Source organism: Ornithorhynchus anatinus, chromosome 1 (assembly GCF_004115215.2).
Source record: "Ornithorhynchus anatinus isolate Pmale09 chromosome 1, mOrnAna1.pri.v4, whole genome shotgun sequence".
Classification (NCBI taxonomy): Eukaryota; Metazoa; Chordata; class Mammalia; order Monotremata; family Ornithorhynchidae; genus Ornithorhynchus; species Ornithorhynchus anatinus.
The window spans coordinates 62,552,525-62,570,636 of NC_041728.1; the positions used below are offsets into that span (position 1 = coordinate 62,552,525).

Sequence of the window (18,112 nt, forward strand, 5' to 3'; positions counted from 1 at the left end):
AGCACTTAGTACAGTGCTCTGCATGCTTATTTTTTTAAGGTATTTAAGCACTTACTATGTTCCAGGCACTGCATTAAGCAGTGGGATAGATCCAAGCTTTTTGAGTAAGCTCTCATTCAATAGCATTGATTAATTGGAGGCAATTTTAGGCTCATGACACTTATTTAATGTGAGAATGTTCAGCATGAGTCTGCCTAATTGGAAAATACTGTCTTGTCTGTTAGCTGGTAGAATGTAAAAGGTAGGTAAGAAAAAACAAATCTCAACAACTTATACATCCACTTGATAAGCAGACAGAATACTAGGGTGGGTGAGGTGGATTGGTCCGATTGACTAGAGTCAATTGGGATTGTTAACAGTAATAATAGTGGCATTTGTTAAGAGTTTATTGTGCCAGTCACTGTACTAAGCACTGAGATGTATACAAGCAAATCGAGTTAGACAAGGTCCCTGTAAAATTTTGTCCCCATTTTACAGATGAGATAACTGAGGCACAGAGAAGTGAAATGACTTGCCCAAGGGCACACAGCAAACAAGTAGCAGAGCCGGACTTAGAATCCATGACCTTCTGACTCCCGGGCCCGTGCTCTCGGAAGGCTGCCTAGAAGAGATGGGTTTTTAATAGAATACGAAAGAAGGAGAGGGATGTGGTTTGGTGGTAGAGAGGGAAACTTCCAGACTAGGAGATTAGTGTGTGCAGTGGCTTAGAGAAGCATTAGTAATATTAATAGTATTTAACAACTATATTCTTTGTGCGAAGCATGCGAAAAGAGTACCTGGGTGAGAGTTAGACATGGTCCTTAGTGCTTGAGGGGCTCACGGTCTGTGTATGAGGGAAGAGAGGGGTCTGGTGACGGACTTAGAGAGAGAGAGATGAAACACTAAAACAACATAAAATAAGAACAGATGCAAAGTAACGACAACCAAAGCAGTAGGTTACTGTGGCTAGAGGAGCAGGGATTGGGGCTCTTTGTGGTTCAAGGTCCAGCTGTGACGACGGTAGCCACGGCGACCCGTAGCTGCAGTAGCCGCCTCAGTCTACCCGACACTCGAAACCATGTGGAGACCTGCTAGGCTGCTTCTGTCTTCCCCCGCTCCCTCCCCAACCCTTTGTGGTGATGCAAGGCAAAAAGTGGGAGAGTGTTTGCAGAGACAGGTTGTAGGCTGGCTTGGCATGAAAAGACCACTGGGAGATGAGGGCAGTTAAATGGTGAGGAGGACAGCTAATGGAAGAGATCTAAACAATTAATCATAATAGTGGTAATAATAAAAGTCATTTGGAGTCAGAGCTCATGAGTTCAAATCCCAGCTCTGCCACTTGTCAGCTGTGTGACTGTGGACAAGTCACTTAACTTCTCTGTGCCTCAGTTCCCTCATCTGTAAAATGGGGATTAAGACTGTGAGCCCCACGTGGGACAACCTGATTCCCCTGTGTCTACCCCAGCGCTTAGAACAGTGCTCGGCACATAGTAAGCGCTTAACAAATACCAACATTATTATTATTATTATTATTAAAAATTCATTCAGTCATTTATCGAGCGCTTACCGTGTGCAAAACAACGTACTGAGCACTGGAGAGAATACAATATAACAACACATTCCTACCCACAACAAGCTCACAGTCAAGGGGGATTGTGGGATAGTGGCCAATTGTGGGATTTATATTGTAAATGGGATAAATTGTGCTATAAATGGGATAGGCAGGGCAGTGAATAGGTGACCTAGTCAATGGAATACACTCTAGCCCCATTATAATGGCCTGTATTTTTCCCATATCAGATTTTCTCAGGCCTCCCGCCAGGACTTCCAGGATTTAGGGTCAGGTTGGGCCAGATAAACCTCTCTATGTCTGACCCCTAGATAAAATTCCTAACTGTGCAAGCTTTGGACAGACTAATGAACCCAGTGGAGTCATCACTGTATGCTAAAGATAAGCGTGTAGAATTCTCCAGTGGAAGTCAGGTTGGGCTGGTTCAGATGCAGGCCAGGTCCCAGGAGTTTGTCTTGTGATTGAAGTCCCCGGTTAAGAGTTTTATGTGAAGGGAAGTGCCACTTGGGAACCCCTGTAGATATCAGAGTAGGGGTGTGACATAGATGCTTGAAAAAAGGGGTTCTTGCCATTCTGCGTGGTGGGTAGACTGGAATGCCCTCCCCCCAGACTACTCTCTTCAAGATCACCAGTAACCTCCATCTTGCCGAATCTGACAGATTCTGTCCTTAATCTTCCTTGACCTCTTGGTCCCCACGGACTACTGCTTTCTCTCTGGTCAGTGCTTCTCTGTCTCTTTCACGGTTTTTTCCTCTGCCTCCCACCCTCCCACTGTAGGTGTCCCTCAGAGTTCTGTCCTGCATCCACTTCTCATTTCAATTTACACTCCCTCGGACAGACTAATGCCCTTTAGGGGCAAGGGATTGTGTTGTACTTTATTACTTGTGTCAACTCTATCGTATTATACTTTCTCAAGCGCCTAATACTGTGCTTGGCACACGGTATTTACTCAGTAAATATGACTGACGGTTAGATTGGAGAGTCGTGGCTTTAACTACCACCTCTCAGTGGAAAGAGCACAGGCTTAGGAGTCAGGGGTCATGGGTTCTCATCCCGGCTCCGCCACCTGTCCGCTGTGGGACTTTGGGCCAGTTGCTTAGCCTCTTGGTGCCTCAGTGACCTCATCTGTGAAAGGGGGATTAAGACTGTGAGTCTCACGTGGGGCAACCTGATTACCCTCTATCTACCCCAGCACTTAGAACAGTGCTCGGCACATAGTAAGCACTTAACAAATACCAACATTATTATTATTATCCCTTTCTCTGACATATCTCCCTCTCTGCAAGCTCACATTTCTCCGGCCTCCAGGACACGTTAACGTGGATGTCCTGCTGGCACCCCAAGCGCAATACAATAAGTCCAAACCAGCTTCTCTCCTACATCCCCCGATTAGACTGTAAGCCCGTCAGTGGGCAGGGATTGTCTCTATCTGTTGCCGAATTGTACATTCCAAGCTCTTAGTACAGTGCTCTGCACATAGTAAGTGCTCAGTAAATATTATTGAATGAATTAATTAATGAATTTTCTCCCCCACCTAGCCTTCTCATCACAATTGAAACCACTCCCATCTCCTAATCCAACTCTGGCATTATCTTTGTCTATTCCTTCTCTCTCAAACCCTATATTCAGCCTTTCACTAAATGCTGTTGGTTCTTCCTCTGCAACGATTCGCGGGACCCACCCCTTCCCCTCCATTCAGGTGAGCACCCCGCTGACCCAGGCCCCTGTCATATCCTGGATTGACTTCTCCGTCAACATCCTTGCCTCCAGTCTCTCCACTCCAGTCCATTTTCACTCGGCTGCCTGTGTCGTTTCTCTGAAACGTGATTCTTATGCCCGTCTTCCCACATCTCAAAAATCGCCAATTGTTGCCTTTCCTCTGTCAGTCATTCGTATTTATCGAGGGCTTACTGTGTGCAGAGCATTCATTCAGCCGTACTTATTGAGCGCTTAGTGTGTGCAGAGCACTGTACTAAATGCTTGGAAAGTACAGTTAGCACTGTACTAAGCACTTGGGAGAGTAAAGTAGAACCAGAGAAGCAGCGTGGCTCAGTGGAAAGAGCCCGGGCTTGGGAGTCAGAGGTCATGGGTTCTCATTCTGACTCCACCACTTGTCAGCTGTGTGACTGGGCAAATCACTTCACTTCTCTGTGCCTCAGTTACCTCATCTATAAAATGGGGATGAAGACTGTGAGCCTCATGTGGGACAACCTGATGACCCTGTATCTCCCCCAGCACTTAGAACAGTGCTCTGCACATAGTAAGCGCTTAAATACCAACATTATTATTATTATTATTAATAAAGTATAACAATATAACAGATACATTCCCTGCCCGCAATGAGCTTACAGTTTAGAAGACGAGCAAGTCCTGCCCCAGTGCTACGGAGAATTCAGTTAGCTCTCTTCCCCACCTAGCCAATCTCTTCTCCCACTCCATACCGGCTCACATTCTTTGTTCCTCTCAAAGCACTAAGCTACAACTGTGCCCCCTTTTTGTCTCTCCTTCTGCTGACCTTTGCTCACTCCTTCCTCCTTGCTTGCCCCTTTCATACCCTGAAAATCTCTGCTCTCTTCATCTTCAAAGACCTGAAATCACATCTCCAGAAAGCTTTCCCCGCTTCATCTTAAATCTCCCCTTTTTATGTCTTCTGTCTGCTACTTCAGCCCATGCAGGCCACCTAAGCATTTAAGTATGGCCTGACGGAGAGAGCACAGGCCTGGAAGTCAGAAGGACCTGCGTTCTAATCTTGGCTCCGCCACTTGTCCGCTGTGTGACCTTGGGCAAATCACTTCACTTGTCTGTGCTAGTTACCTCATCCGTTCAATGGGGATTGAGACCGTGAGCCCCATGTAGGACAGGGATTGTGTCCAATCTGATTAGCTTGTATCTATCCCAGGGCTTAGTACAGTGCCTGGCACATAGCGAGTGCTTAACGAGCACCATAAAAAGTATAAGCAACTCCCCCGAAGTACCTATGTGCCTGTTGCATATTTTCTATTACTTGTCTCTGTATTTGAAGTATCCATTTCTTCTGCTTAGATTGTAAATTCCTTGAGAGCGTGGATCATGTGTACTAATTGCACTCAGTGCATTATTCCCCATGCAGTAGATGCTAGATAAATCCTCTTGATGGACTGAGAAGTCGGAGTCAGAGAGGTCAGCACAAAGGTTGTAATAATTCAGATGCAAAATCATGTTGGATGTTTGTCCTTTTTGGGAGTTTAAAGCAAAAATGTCCGAGGGTGATGCAGATGTGTCCCTATAGGGATTTAGTCATTTTTATAGTATTTAAGTGCTTCCTATGTGTCTAACATTGTTCTCAACACTAGGGTAGGTACAAGTTAAATTGGTTAGACATGGGGCTCACAGTCTAAGCAGGAGGGAAAATAGGCATTTAGCCCCCATTTTACAGTTGAGGAAACTGAGGCCCAGAGAAGTGAAGTGAAGCAGCGTGGCTCAGTGGAAAGAGCCTGGGCTTAGGAGTCAAAGGTCATGGGTTCTAATCCCAGATCTACCGCCTGTCAGCTGTGTCACCATGGGCAAGTCACTTCACTTCTCTGGTCCTCAGTTCCCTCATCTGTAAAATGGGGATGAAGACTGTGAGCCCCATGTGGGACAACCTGATTACTCTGTATCCACACCAGTGCTTAGAACAGTGCTCTGTACATAGTAAGCACTAAACAAATACCAACATTTTTATTACTTGCCCAAGGTCACGAAGCAGACAGATGGGAAAGCAGGGATTAGAACCCAGGTGCTCTGACTCCCAGGCCCTGGGCTCTTTCCATTAGGCCATGCTGCTTCTCTTAGTGGTCAAGTTTATTAGGACTTCAGAAGTACCTTTTTATAAGACCCAAACATTCCCATCCCAGAATAGGTATAAAGCATTGCTCTTTCTTTTGTTTTCTAGAATAACTTCAAATATTTTACAGCCTCCTGGGGTAGTGATTGATTAAAAAAAAGTTTCTGATATTACTAATATACCAAGATAGTTAATCCCAATAGTTTGCCAGATTAAATTAGAATTTCAGCAAATCAAATTAATTATTTTAAGATCACATGGAGGAGATGAGATGCAATGGTCTTGGTGCAGGCTGTCAGTGACACAAGGAATGGTCTTAGTCCGTTCTGAAATATTGGAACCTCTTGGCTACATACTGTCAGTGAATATGCTCTTCCAAGGGAAATGATTAATGTGGGTTACTCAGATAATTTCCCTGCTATTGAGCTTCAGAATGCTGAAGGAAGTCACTTGGCTGAAGGTTTAGGAAAGCTGCATTTCGTTTACACTGTTGCTGATTTGGGGAAGTTTGAAACGCACTCGCTCAGACCATACTGAGGAAATGAATAATATTTATTTTTCTGGTGTTGAGGTCATGAGCGTGAAGAGTCACTGATAATTCAGATTTTTTTTGGCATAGCAGCTTTTTTTTTAACCTGTTTCTAAAGTTGTAAAAAGCCCGTACAGTTTGAGGGGAAGGAGCCAGGTTAAATCCCCTACTGGAGAACAGAGCTATGAACTCCATCATCTCCAGTGTATAGCAGCAAATTTGAAGAAAGGTGTAGTGGGAGGGGGTCTGACCTGGTAGATTTTTTTTTTCCCCTTTAGTTGCTTCTCAGGCTTTTTCCCCATGGAATTGCCACTGCAGAAAACATCCCTGGAAAAAGTCCTATTGAAGCAACTTTCCAGTGCTTAGAACAGTGCTTGGCACATAGTAAATGCTTAACAAATACCTTCATTATTATTTAATTTTACAATCTCCTTCCCTCTCCCCCCAAAAAATGGAAGGCTGCAGTCCTGCACCCCCAAATTTGCTGCCTGCCATCTGAGGACCATGATTTTCAGGAATCTCCCAAAGCATCTTCCCAACAGTTGGAATGTTCTTGACTCCTGAAGGCAAAACCAGGATACTCTCCCCCGCCCCCGGTTTTAAATAAATTGATTTTCTGAACTCTTGATTTTATTGCTCGGATTAAATTTGCCTCCAGGAGTTGTAGGAGACTCAGCTGTATTTTATAATTAAGTTTTCTCCTTTCTCCACTGAATTTGATCTTCTCTTCCCAACTGCAAATTTAATTCAGCGAAGCAAAAAGTAACACTCTTCTGAAAGCTCTGAGCATCTGTAACAAGGAGAATAAGATAAAGGGGATAGAAAGTGGGATGGTTATTTGTTTTATGGGCAGATTGGTTTGATTTGCATGAAAATGTTGCTCTTATTAAGTTCTGTAAGTATCTTATTAGGAAAGATTGGGAGTGGGCCGTATGTACAAAATTAATAGGTCAATTTCAGAAGGTTGGTGATTCTGCAAGTCCAGGAAATGAAGTTTGTATGACTTTCTTTTAATTACGCTAATGTTCCCAGAGGCCTGCATTGGGAAATATAAGGTTTATAAAAGCATAAAGGAAAACTTCTGGGAAAGCAGCCATTGTACAGTAATTACATCTTTACCAGCCTTCTTTCGTATTAGTTCGATGAAAGTTCAACAGATTTTTGAATTTTTCAAATGGGATTGTACATTGTAAGTTTCTTGTAGGTGGAGGCTGTGTCTACAGGTATTCTCCCAAGTGCTTCCTGTAGTACTCTGCACACAGTAAGTGCTCAATGAATGCCGTTGATTGATTAAATAAAAGGATTTACAAATTTGCTTGACCGGGCGAGAAACAATCATTTTATATAGCAGAGAACCGATAAAGACCTTCAATCCACTTGATTGATACATGGAGTTCAATCAAGGTGGGCTCAAAGCCCCAACTGCCTCTTGAGGTAAAAAAAAAAAAAAAAAAAGTTGTTGGACTTGTTTTCCTCTACTGACTAACCTCATTTCCTAGTTATCAGATGGGTTTTCGTGTGTGAAAGGTCATTCATAAGGATTTTAAAAAAACATTTCAAGATGAGACCTTAAAGCAAAATTTCTGCTTGTTTCCTAGATAAGGGGCTTCACTGCATTATTTGAAGAAAGATAAGGTTGGGACCGCTTTCCTGCTCATTTCTTTAATGAAGTCTCTTGCTCCCTGATCAAGCTAAACATCTTCTTGCTTATGACACACAGGTATGTCAATGGAAAATCATCAATAGCTTATTCTGCAAATACCCCAAGTGGTAGTAAAATTCAACTCCCGGAAAGAGGGCATTCTGTTCCCCTGAATTCTTTCCGTTACCGACGTCACGTAATGAGCCTTGAGTCTTATTTATTTCCTTTTTCCTTTTTAAGTATTTTAAACTAATATTTTATTTTCAAAATCGTTATTTGCCCAGGTAATTACAATCTAAAAGTGTGATGATCTTTGAAGGATGCACGTTGAGCATCAATAATGATGACTTCTCTTCCTCCCCCTTACTTCAGGGCCCATTTAGCGTGATGGGTATCTTCCCTTTATGAGTTCTGGGCTTCTGTTGAACTAAGCAGGGCTCCTGCATGGAAATGAAGACCTGCAGAAGTACAGTAGTGGATCCCAGATGTGTCAAAATGTTGTTCCTCTTGGAATCTTATCAGGAGTTCTGAAGGAAAGGAATAAGTTCAGGGTTTTAGTTACCATCAGTCATTCTGTGCAGCACTGTTTTGTTGAAAAAATCCCCGGATTTTGAAGTGCGGTCATAAGCAAAAGTACTCATTTCATGTTTATAATTTCTGGTCACGGGGTACCTTTTCCTTGAGCTGGAGAAGTTTGTCAGTATGTTGAACGTTAGTGTATGAGGTGAGGTGTTTTGCAGTTTACATTTGATTTATTGAAGTAAAACTTCACTCACGCACACACACAGATTGAGTCCGGCAACGTGGCCTCGTGGAAAGAACACGGGTCTGGGAGTCAGAGGACCTGGGTTCTAATTCTGTTTCCTGCTGTGAGATCTTGGGCAAGTCACTTAACTTCTCTGTGCCTGTTACCTCCTCTGTAAAATAAAGATTAAATCCTGTATGGAACAGGGACTGTGTCCAACCTGATTATCTTGCATCTACCTCAATGCTTAGTGTGGTGTCTGGCACACCTAATAAGTGCTTAACAAACACCACAGTTATTATTACTGATTATTATCATCCGTATACATAGGTGTCTTTTGATTTCAGAAGTGGGGTTACTCATGATGAGTACCTAGTCATGGTTCTAAACGAGTGTGTCTGCAAAGATTGATGTCCACCTGTTTCTCCCTTCCGCATTGTTTGCCGGTAAAGGTACGCCATGGGCGCACCAGTGGGTCAGTTGCGGACACAGCCTGACTTTGTCGAGCTCACCTCTTGGTAATGAAGTTTAAGAGGCTCTGCCCTCCGGTGAGCCAATTTTGAGTTTAGTAATAATAATTGTGGTATTTAAGCACTCTGTGCCAGACACTCTGCACTGTAGCTCTGGGGTGGATAAAAGCAAATCAGGTTGGAGACAGCCCCTGTCCCAAATGGGGCTCACAGCCTTAATCCCCATTTTGCAGTTGCAGTTGCGGAGGCCCAGAGAAGTGAAGTGACTTGACCAGGGTCATAGAGCAGATAAGTGGCAGAGCCGGGATTAGAACCAAAGTCTTTTGACTCCCAGGCCCGGGCTTTTTGTGCTAGGCCATGCTGCTTCCCCATCACAGGAAGAGTAAGGCAAGCAACATCAGGGTGAACAGTAATTTTCCTAAATATAACTGCTCAGAACCCTAGGAGTGGATCACATACTTCAGGGAGCAAACCTAAATCCTGAGCCACCTTTAGGCACAGAATTTTTTCTTTAGGAGAAGGAAGGGGCAGGCATCATATGTATAATGTTGTTAGTTTATTTTGGGGAAAAGATATAAAAGTGTATTAACTTTTAATAGAACTCAGCTTCTTCTGTCCTTCAACTGCAGACCTCTCCTTCATAGGTGTATTTATTGTCCACCAATTCCCTGCTACCTTCAAATGACTGGCCTTTTCACTTCCTTGTTGATCCCTGATTTCTAATCCGTGTTTCTTCATATAGTCACGAGTAAGAAAATGTCTATTTAGAAATTCTTTCATGTTGACAGGAGCCTTTTTCTTTGTTTATTGATTGTTCCCTTTTTTGGTTTTCCCCGGGATTTCCAGTTCTAGGAACACCCTTTGGTCAGCAGATGTACTTTTGCTTTGAGTTTGAATTACAGTTAAGTTCCAAATCGAGTTCAGTTACAAAAAGTATTTCTCCACATAGATGCAGAAATGCACATAAACCTCCCCCCTGCTTCTGCCTGTCTCCTAACAAAAGGAGATTGTAAGCTCCTCTGTGTGTTGGGATCCTATCTACTAACTGTTGTTTTCTCCCAAGTCCTTAGTACAGTGCACAGAGTAAATGTTTACTAAGTACTGTTGATTATTTAGAAAGCAGTAAAACTATCAGTGATTACCACCTTCTTTTCTGTCAGGGTATGCTCAAGCCTCAGAAACTTTTGGCAGCCTATCTGTTTGGCAGTGTTCAAGAGAAAGCCATGCACTTAGAAGATGGGTGTGTTATTCTTTTCCTTCTTGTAAGCATCTAACAGTAAAGTTAAGCTATTGTTAATCTTGACTGGAAAGAGTCAGCATTGATCAGTGGTTTTCTTTGAGCACCGTCTGGGTGCAGAGCATTTAGGAATGTGCAACAGAAGTCCGACATACTCTCCCTGCCCTTCTGGACTTTACGATCTAATGGGGGACAGACAAACAAAATAGTGGAACGGGAGGAAGAGCAAGGATAAAATAGATAATGCGGATGCCAGGATGAAGTGTCAGAATTAATAACTGACTGTATGAAATTCATATGTATTAGGGCTGACCCTAGGGTTGTTCAGACCAATGCGACTGTGGTGGTGGAAATTGGTATCTGGCAGTGGTGGTGGAAACTGGAATGTGCTGGTACTCTGACCTGCTTTTTTCCTATCCTTGATTGTAAAACGGTGGTGATTCCCAGCAGTTTTAGGTCAGGGGAATACCCAGTAGAGAGCAGAAAGTCAAAGGGCACCAGGAGAGGGCAGAGACGAAGGGGATAGCCCTTTTTTCCTTCTCCTTATCCCTGTTTTTCCCATGCCTACGAGGGGAAATCCAAAATGGAGAGGAGGGGAAATACCTTTGTATTCACTTCAGAGCTTCCCACAGCACACCTGTGAATCATGGCACGCCGGTCGGGAAGTTCCATTCTGATGTCCAGGGTAGAGGCGATACGGCTTGTACAGAGGGCTGTAGGATTCCATGTTCACACAGCTTCTGCTGTTATCTGTTGCGGTTGTCCAAAAGCCAACGGCTCTCTGTTGTGATGGTGGTAATAGTACCTATTAAGCGCTTTCTATGTGCTAAGCGCTGGGGTAGGAACAGCTTAATCAGGTTGGACACAGTCCCTGAGCCACATGGGCTCTCACTCTTAATCCTCATTTTCCAGATGAGGTAGCTGAGGCCCAGAGAAGTGAAGTGGCTTGCCCAAGGTCACACAGCAGACAAGTGGCGGAGCCGAGATTAGAACTGAGGTTCTTCTGATCCCCAGGCCTGTGCTCTGCCCGCTAAGCCACCCTGCTTTACTAAGTCATGCTGCTTCAGTGGTGATATGTTATCACTCCTAACCCGCTCGACAAGTGAAATGTCGGAAAAGGCAGCACCGTGAACTTATTTGTTAAGCCCCTATTGTGTGCCAAGCACTGTTCTAAGTGCTCGGGTAGATATGAGTTAGGTTGGACCCGGTCCCTGTCCCACATAGGGCTCACACCCTTAATCCCCATTTTACAGATGAGGGAAACGAGGTCCAGAGAAGTGAAGTGACTTGCCCAAGGTCACACAGCAGACACGCGGCGGGGCCGGGATTAGAACAGATGACCTTCTGATTCCCAGGCCCGTGCTCTATCCACCCTTTCCAGACGCCACACCCCACCCTTCCTTGCTCAACGTAGATGACCTGGAGTGGGAGAGTTTAGAAGAGGGTTTTGTATAGCAGATGGCTGGAGTGAATTTTCATATCTTCCACCAAATTCTGAAATTTAAATCTACAGTGTTTGGTGCAATTAGCCCCAATTATTGCAGCAAGACATCTATGTGCCTCCCACTATGAGCTGCTTTAATGAAGGGAGTATATCTGTCTACCTATCTAGAGGCGCAGTATGGTGTACGGATCGAGCACGGGCCCGGGAGGCAGAAGGTCATGGGTTCTAATCTCGGCTCCCCCACTTGTCTGCTGTGTGGTCTTGGGCAAGCCACTTCACTTTTCTGTGCATCCGTTCCCTCAGCTCTAAAATGGGGATGAAGACTGAGCCCTGTGCCCAACCCAGTTTGCTTATCTTCCCCAGCGCTTAGTACAGAGCTTGGCACATAGTAAGCACCGAACAAATATCATAATTATTATTATTATCTATTAATTATATATCTATATATATAATTATAAAAAGGACAACTATATCTATACCTACCTATGCACACATAGGTAGGTATAGATATAGTTGTCCTTTTTATTCAAAGACGACACCCTTAACAATGAAAATGAAGTCTATCCCCAGAGCTAACACCATGGAAGGCTAATATAACTGTAGCTGCCATAGATGCAGTGTGGGACTGAAGGGTACGATGAACTGAACAATGTAGACAGTACCTCCCCACACTTCCCCTTTCCTCCACACCAAACACCGTCTCCCCCATTTAGATTGTGAGCCCATTGTTCAGGGGGATTGTCTCTATCTGTTGCCAAATTGCACATTCCAAGCGGCCTGTGCCTCCCGGCCCGTGCTCTGTCCGTACACCATGCTGTGCCTCTAGATAGGTAGATAGATATATGCTCCCTTCATTAAAGCAGCTCATATTGGGAGGCACAAAGATGTCTTGCTGCAATAATTGGGGTTAATTGCACCGAACACTGTAGATTTAAGTTTCAGAATTTGGTGGAAGATAGGAAAAAAAAATCACTCCAGCCATCTGCTAGACAAAACCCTCCTCTAAACTCTCCCACTCCAGTACTGGGAACAAGAGCTCCTCCTTCCACTCTCCTTCCCCCCGCCCTGCACCACTTTGACACCACCTCAATCTCCCCTGACCGGGACCAAAATGTGCATATTCTGAACTACTTTAATAATAATAATAATAATAATGTTGGTATTTGTTAAGCGCTTACTATGTGCAGAGCAGTGTTATAAGCGCTGGGGAAGATACAGGGTACTCAGGTTGTCCCACGTGAGGTTCACAATCTTCATGAAAGGTGAAAGGATTGAGCCTCTGGATGCCCCTTCAGTCTTCATCAATTTTGGAGGGGCTGCCGTTGGAAGTCTACAAACCACCTCCAGTTTTCCCCCAGCATCACTGAGCCCTCCAGGTGCCTGCAAGAGGTATCAGGGCTTAATACCATCAGTTGTTTTCCCCTTTCTAGGGCCTTTCCCATCAAGGCAAGATAACATCAAGCACAGCAACAACTTGATGCAGAAATGCCAGGTGTTAATTAGTAGCGGGAGTAATTGATGGCTGACTCTCAACCTCGCCGCTCGTCGTGGGCAAGGGAACATGTCTAACCAACTCTGTTTTGTTGTATTCTCCCAAGCCCTTTTGTACATGCTCTGCACACAGCCAGGGCTTAATGAATACGACTGATTGATATTATTCCTGCAGCAGCCAGTGGCTTCTGATCTTCATAACCAGCCTGCAGCTTCTCCAGAAACAGGTGGGCTTTTATGATGGCAGGCCTTTAGACCTTTATTTTCAGAGTCAAGCTTTCAGCTGTGACTTAGCCACAGATCAGAACTTTCTGATTGGAATTTACATATCAATGCCCCCAAATCCCATTCTCCTCAGTCACACCGATCAATCAGTCCTATTTATTGAGCACTTACTTTGTGCAGAGTACTAAGCGCTTGGGAGAGGACAGTGCAACAGAGTCCGTAGACACGTTCCCTGAGCGCAACGAGTCTTACAGTCGAGAGGGGAGGCAGACATCGATATAAATAAATTACAGATATGCCCCTAAGTGCTGTGGGGCTGAGAGTGAGGTGAATGAAAGGCACCAGTCGAAATGCAGAGGTGACACAGAAAGGAGTGGGAGAAGATTAACTTCATATGTAGCTACCCCAGTGCTTATAACAGTGCCAGACCCATAGTAAGCTCTTAACAAGTACCATGATTATTAATCGTTATCAAGAGGAAATGAGGGCTTAGTCGGGGACGGCTTCTTGGAGGAGACGTGCTTCAAAATAAGGCTTCGAAGGTGGGGAGAGTGATCGTCTGTGGAATGTGAAGGGGGAGGGTGCTCCAGGCTGACCATCATGAATTTGTCCAGTTTATTAAAAGCCTAAGCCAACTGGAGCCTGCTCCGGGAGCCTCAGCAGTGCTCGTGTCTACCATCTGTTTTGGTCACGGCTGGGGGTAGATTTGAGGAAGTTCATCTCAGCCAAGACACCCCCCCCCCCCCCCCCGTGACCTAAATTGGGCCCTGTAGGGGGCTCAGCCATGCCGTGGTTGTGCCTGCTCAGTTTGACCGCTGCTTGAGGGGGGACAGGGGAAGCCAAGGTAGACTAGGAAGCTCAAAGAGCTGTAGATGTGCATGGTTTGTTCAGCAGTCTTAATAATGATAATTGAGGTATTTGTTAAGCGCTTATGTGCCAGGCACTTTCCTAAGCACTGGGGTAGGTACAGGTCATCAGGTTGTCCCACGGGGGGCTCACAGTCTTAATCCCCATTTTACAGATGAGGGAACTGAGGCTCAGAGAACTAAGTGACTTGGCCAAGGTCATACAGCAGACAAGTGGCGAACCCAGGTCCCAGGGCCGTGCTCTGTCCATTAGGCCATGCTACCTCACAGGGAGGATTTGGGAGAGTCAGTCCTCAACACAGCAGAGTGGTGAGTCAGAGTCAATCTTCTAGGCTGTAAGCTCCTAATGGGCAGGAAATGTGTCTGTCACCTTTGTTGGATTGTACTCTCCCAGGCACTTAGTACAGCCTTAGTACAGCTACACAGACAAGCAGCATGGCTCAGTGGAAAGAGCTCGGGCTTGGGAGTCAGAGGTCATGGGTTTGAATCCCGGCTCCGCCGCTTGCCAGCTGGGTGACTTTGGGCAAGTCACTTCACTTCTCTGGGCCTCAGTTACCTCATCTGGAAAATGGGGGTTAAAGCTGTGAGCCCCACGTGGGACATCCTGATCAGCTTGTGTCCCCCCAGGGCTTAGAACAGTGCTTAGAACAGTGCTTTGCACATAGTAAGTGCTTAACAAATACCACCATTATTATTATTACAGTGTTCTGCACACAGTAAGCGTATAGTCAGTACCACTCATTGATTGGGGAGGGCTCATTTGGCCATGTTTTGAAGTGGATTTAAGGCTCAGAACCAAGCTCTTCCAAATCCTCTTGAAACCCAGTTCAACTGACTGTGTATGCTCAAGGTTGTGCCAACACGTCTGAAGCCCAAGCTGAGTCAACACCACCTGAATCTGCCCTGACCGAGACCAAAATGTGCATATTCTGAACTACTTTAATAATAATAATAATAATAATGTTGGTATTTGTTAAGTGCTTACTATGTGCAGAGCGCTGTTCTAAGCGCTGGGGTAGATACAGGGTAATCAAGTTGTCCCACGTGAGGCTCACAGTCTTCATCCCCATTTTACAGATGAGGGAACTGAGGCCCAGAGAAGTGAAGTGACTTGCCCACAGTCACACAGCTGACAAGTGGCAGAGCCGGGATTTGAACCTCTGACTCCCAAGCCCGGGTTCTTTCCACTGAGCTATGCTGCTTTTAGAAAAAGCCATTTTGGGGGTGTTTTCTCCCCAAGTACAAGCCTGCAGGGGGGCAGGAAGAGCACAGGTAAAGTGGAGGTGATCTCTAATGGCATTCTAACCCAGGGTTTTAAGTGCTCACATCTGGCCATTTTAGAGCCAAGTTCTTATTGAACTCTGACCTCTCAATTGACTTCTTGATACCGATGGCTTTGTTTAATCCTTTCTTTCTTGTTGAGATCACAGCTTAGAACTAAGTAAGAGCTCAATATTTGGAGCATGACCCGACCTTGACTTTTCCCAACTAAAGCCTCACTCTGCCGTATTTGAGTTTTGTGGGGGAAATTTGGGGGTTTAAACCAATCTTTGTCTCATTTGCCTGCCTGGCGGGGCAGGTATTTAAAGGCGATGCTACGGTCAGTTAGTCGATCAGCAGCATTTATTGAGTGCTTTTTGTGTGCAGGGCACTGTACTAAGTACTTGGGGGGTGGGGTGCAATAACAGTAACGTTGGTGGATAGGATCCCTTCCCTCAAGGAGCTGACAGTCTAGAAGGGATGCCAGACTCATCCCCAGTTCAGAGTCTCGTTGAAGTCACGTCTCCTCCATGAGGCTTCCCTGACCAAGCCTTCCTTTCCTCTTCTCCCACTCCCTTCTGCCTCACCTCCACTTGCTCCCTTTTATTCATCCCCCCACAACCAACCCCTCAGCACTAATACCCATATCTATAATTCATTTATATCAATGTTTATCTCCCCCTCTAGACTGTAAGCTCGTTGTGGGCAGGGAACGTGTCTGTTTATTGTTATATTGTACTCTCCAAGCGCTTAGAACAATGCTCTGCACACAGTAAGGGCTCAATAATTACTATTGAATGAATGAATGAGTGAGTGAGTGGGTGAGTGAGTGAAAATAAATTACAGAGAGGGAAATCGTCCCTTTGCCTTTCCCTTACACCTCTTCCTTCGTTTAACAGCCCCGGTTAGGCGGCAGAAGTTTTGGAGGAGAACCGAGGGAGTATTGTCTGAGCCCAGCCTAAATAATAATAATAATAATAATAATAATAATGATGTGGATATTTGTTAAGCGCTTACTGTGTGCAGAGCGCTCTTCTAAGCGCTGGGGGAGATACAGGGTCATCAGGTTGTTCCACGTGAGGCTCACAGTCGTCATCCCCTTTTTACAGATGAGGTAACTGAGGCACAGAGAAGTGAAGTGACTTTGCCCACAGTCACACAGCTGACAAGCAGCAGAGCCGGGATTCGAACCCATGACCTCTGACTCCCAAGCCCATGCTCTTTCCACTGAGCCATGCTGCTTCCCATCCATCTGGGCTTGGCTCCGTCTACTTAACCGGGTCCCACTGGACTCTCGGCCCACGCCAGTGATTCCACGGAGGGTGGAGCCCTGATGATTTCCTCATCCCAGTATGCTTTGGATCCAAATGCCCAGATGAACTACAAATTAGGCGTGACTGGCACAGATAGTTTTCGAAAAATCTAGCCCCCTGTTTTCACAACTCTGACTATTGGTTTGCATCTTTTGTGGAAGAGAACTGCTCGAAAGCTGCATGGCTATTCCGAATCGACTCTAACTGGCCTGCAGAGATGATTTGATAGCTCCCTTTGGAGGAGTTTTACTCCTATCTTTTACGCGTTGATTTTCCCTTGCAACTTTGGGCTGGTGGAGCCTACAGATCAGGAAATGATTCAGCTGCAGTGCAGTGACCAACTGCAGTTAAAAAAAAAAAAAGACGATCAATTTCTGTTCCATATTTAGTTTTGGAAATGATCCTCCCTACCATTTAATTAATCCTCATTAATACTGCCTGGGTTAACATTTCTTCCCCTAAGATCACTTCTGCATTGCCTCCTAATTTCTCTACATCTCCTTATATTAATAAAAACAATAAACAAACCATTTACTCAACCATATGAAGTACTGTGGAATTAAATTGGTCTAAAAGATGGAACAGAGAGAAGTTCCAATTAATTGATCTGGTAAACATAAGGATAGGACAGCCTTTTCATTCTTGATTAATATTTATCGAGTGGGTACTGGGAACAAAGCCAGCGAGAGGAATAGTGACCCCCGGTTCGTATTGTCCCGTAAACCTGGCTCTTCCCAGTGTTCCAAGACCAGGAATTTTGTTTCTCAGGAAGTCTTTTAGGGGGATATTTTGCCAGTTTAGCTCAGGTAAGGATTTTTTTTTGCCCTTGGCAGGCTGATCAGCCCATGATACTCAATCCATTAATTATATTGACTGAATGCTTACTCTGTGCAGAGCCCTTGTATTAACCGCTTAGGAGACACAGTCCCTGACCTCAAAGAGCTTAAACGGCCCGGGTATTCTCCAGGGGCACTGTTCTTATTGCAGCATTTTCTGTCTCTGAAAGAGACTTGGAATCTCTTCTGATCGCAGCATACTAGTCAGCGATAGAGTATGCTGCGTGGCTAACTCTTCCCTGAAAACTAAAGCAAAGCCAGCTTTGGCCTAGATGACTGCCTCCCCCAAGCAAGTGCCTCTGGGTTCCAGGGGATGTGGACCCGGCATCCCTATTTCAACTGGTTTTGTTTTTCTTTCCAGTTGTGGGAGGAAGTGGTTTTCCACTTCGTATTGGAAAATAGCTGGCTGCCTTTTACCGGTTTACCCTCGGAGTCGAGAGATTCCGGATCACGGATCTCTCTTTATAGGTTCTCACTTGGCATGTTAATTTACCCTTCAGCTTCCGGTGAGGCTCAGGGACCTCTCACAGGTTTTCCTTATAATTTCCCCAGTGTCTTGTAGAGAATTTAGTGCAGCAGAGGCATCTTGGAAATGAACAGAAATGACATTTGTGGGTGTCCTTCGTTATCCAAGATGATGCTGACAACAGTGGGAGTTCATCCAGGTGTGCAAAGTCTTCTCCGGGTCCACTAATAAACT

The 18,112-nt window shown here is 45.0% G+C and overlaps 1 protein-coding gene across 3 annotated transcripts in view; it reads left to right on the plus strand.

Moving 5' to 3' along the window:
- TRAF3 (TNF receptor associated factor 3) overlaps positions 1–18,112 on the plus strand; it is a 130,502-nt gene that overhangs the window by 60,525 nt on the left and 51,865 nt on the right. For all 3 annotated transcript variants that reach the window (XM_029059655.2, XM_029059685.2, XM_029059692.2), the window contains exon 2: positions 7,482–7,603. The gene's annotated coding sequence lies outside the window, so the exon portion shown is untranslated. The remainder of the gene's footprint in view (positions 1–7,481; positions 7,604–18,112) is intronic.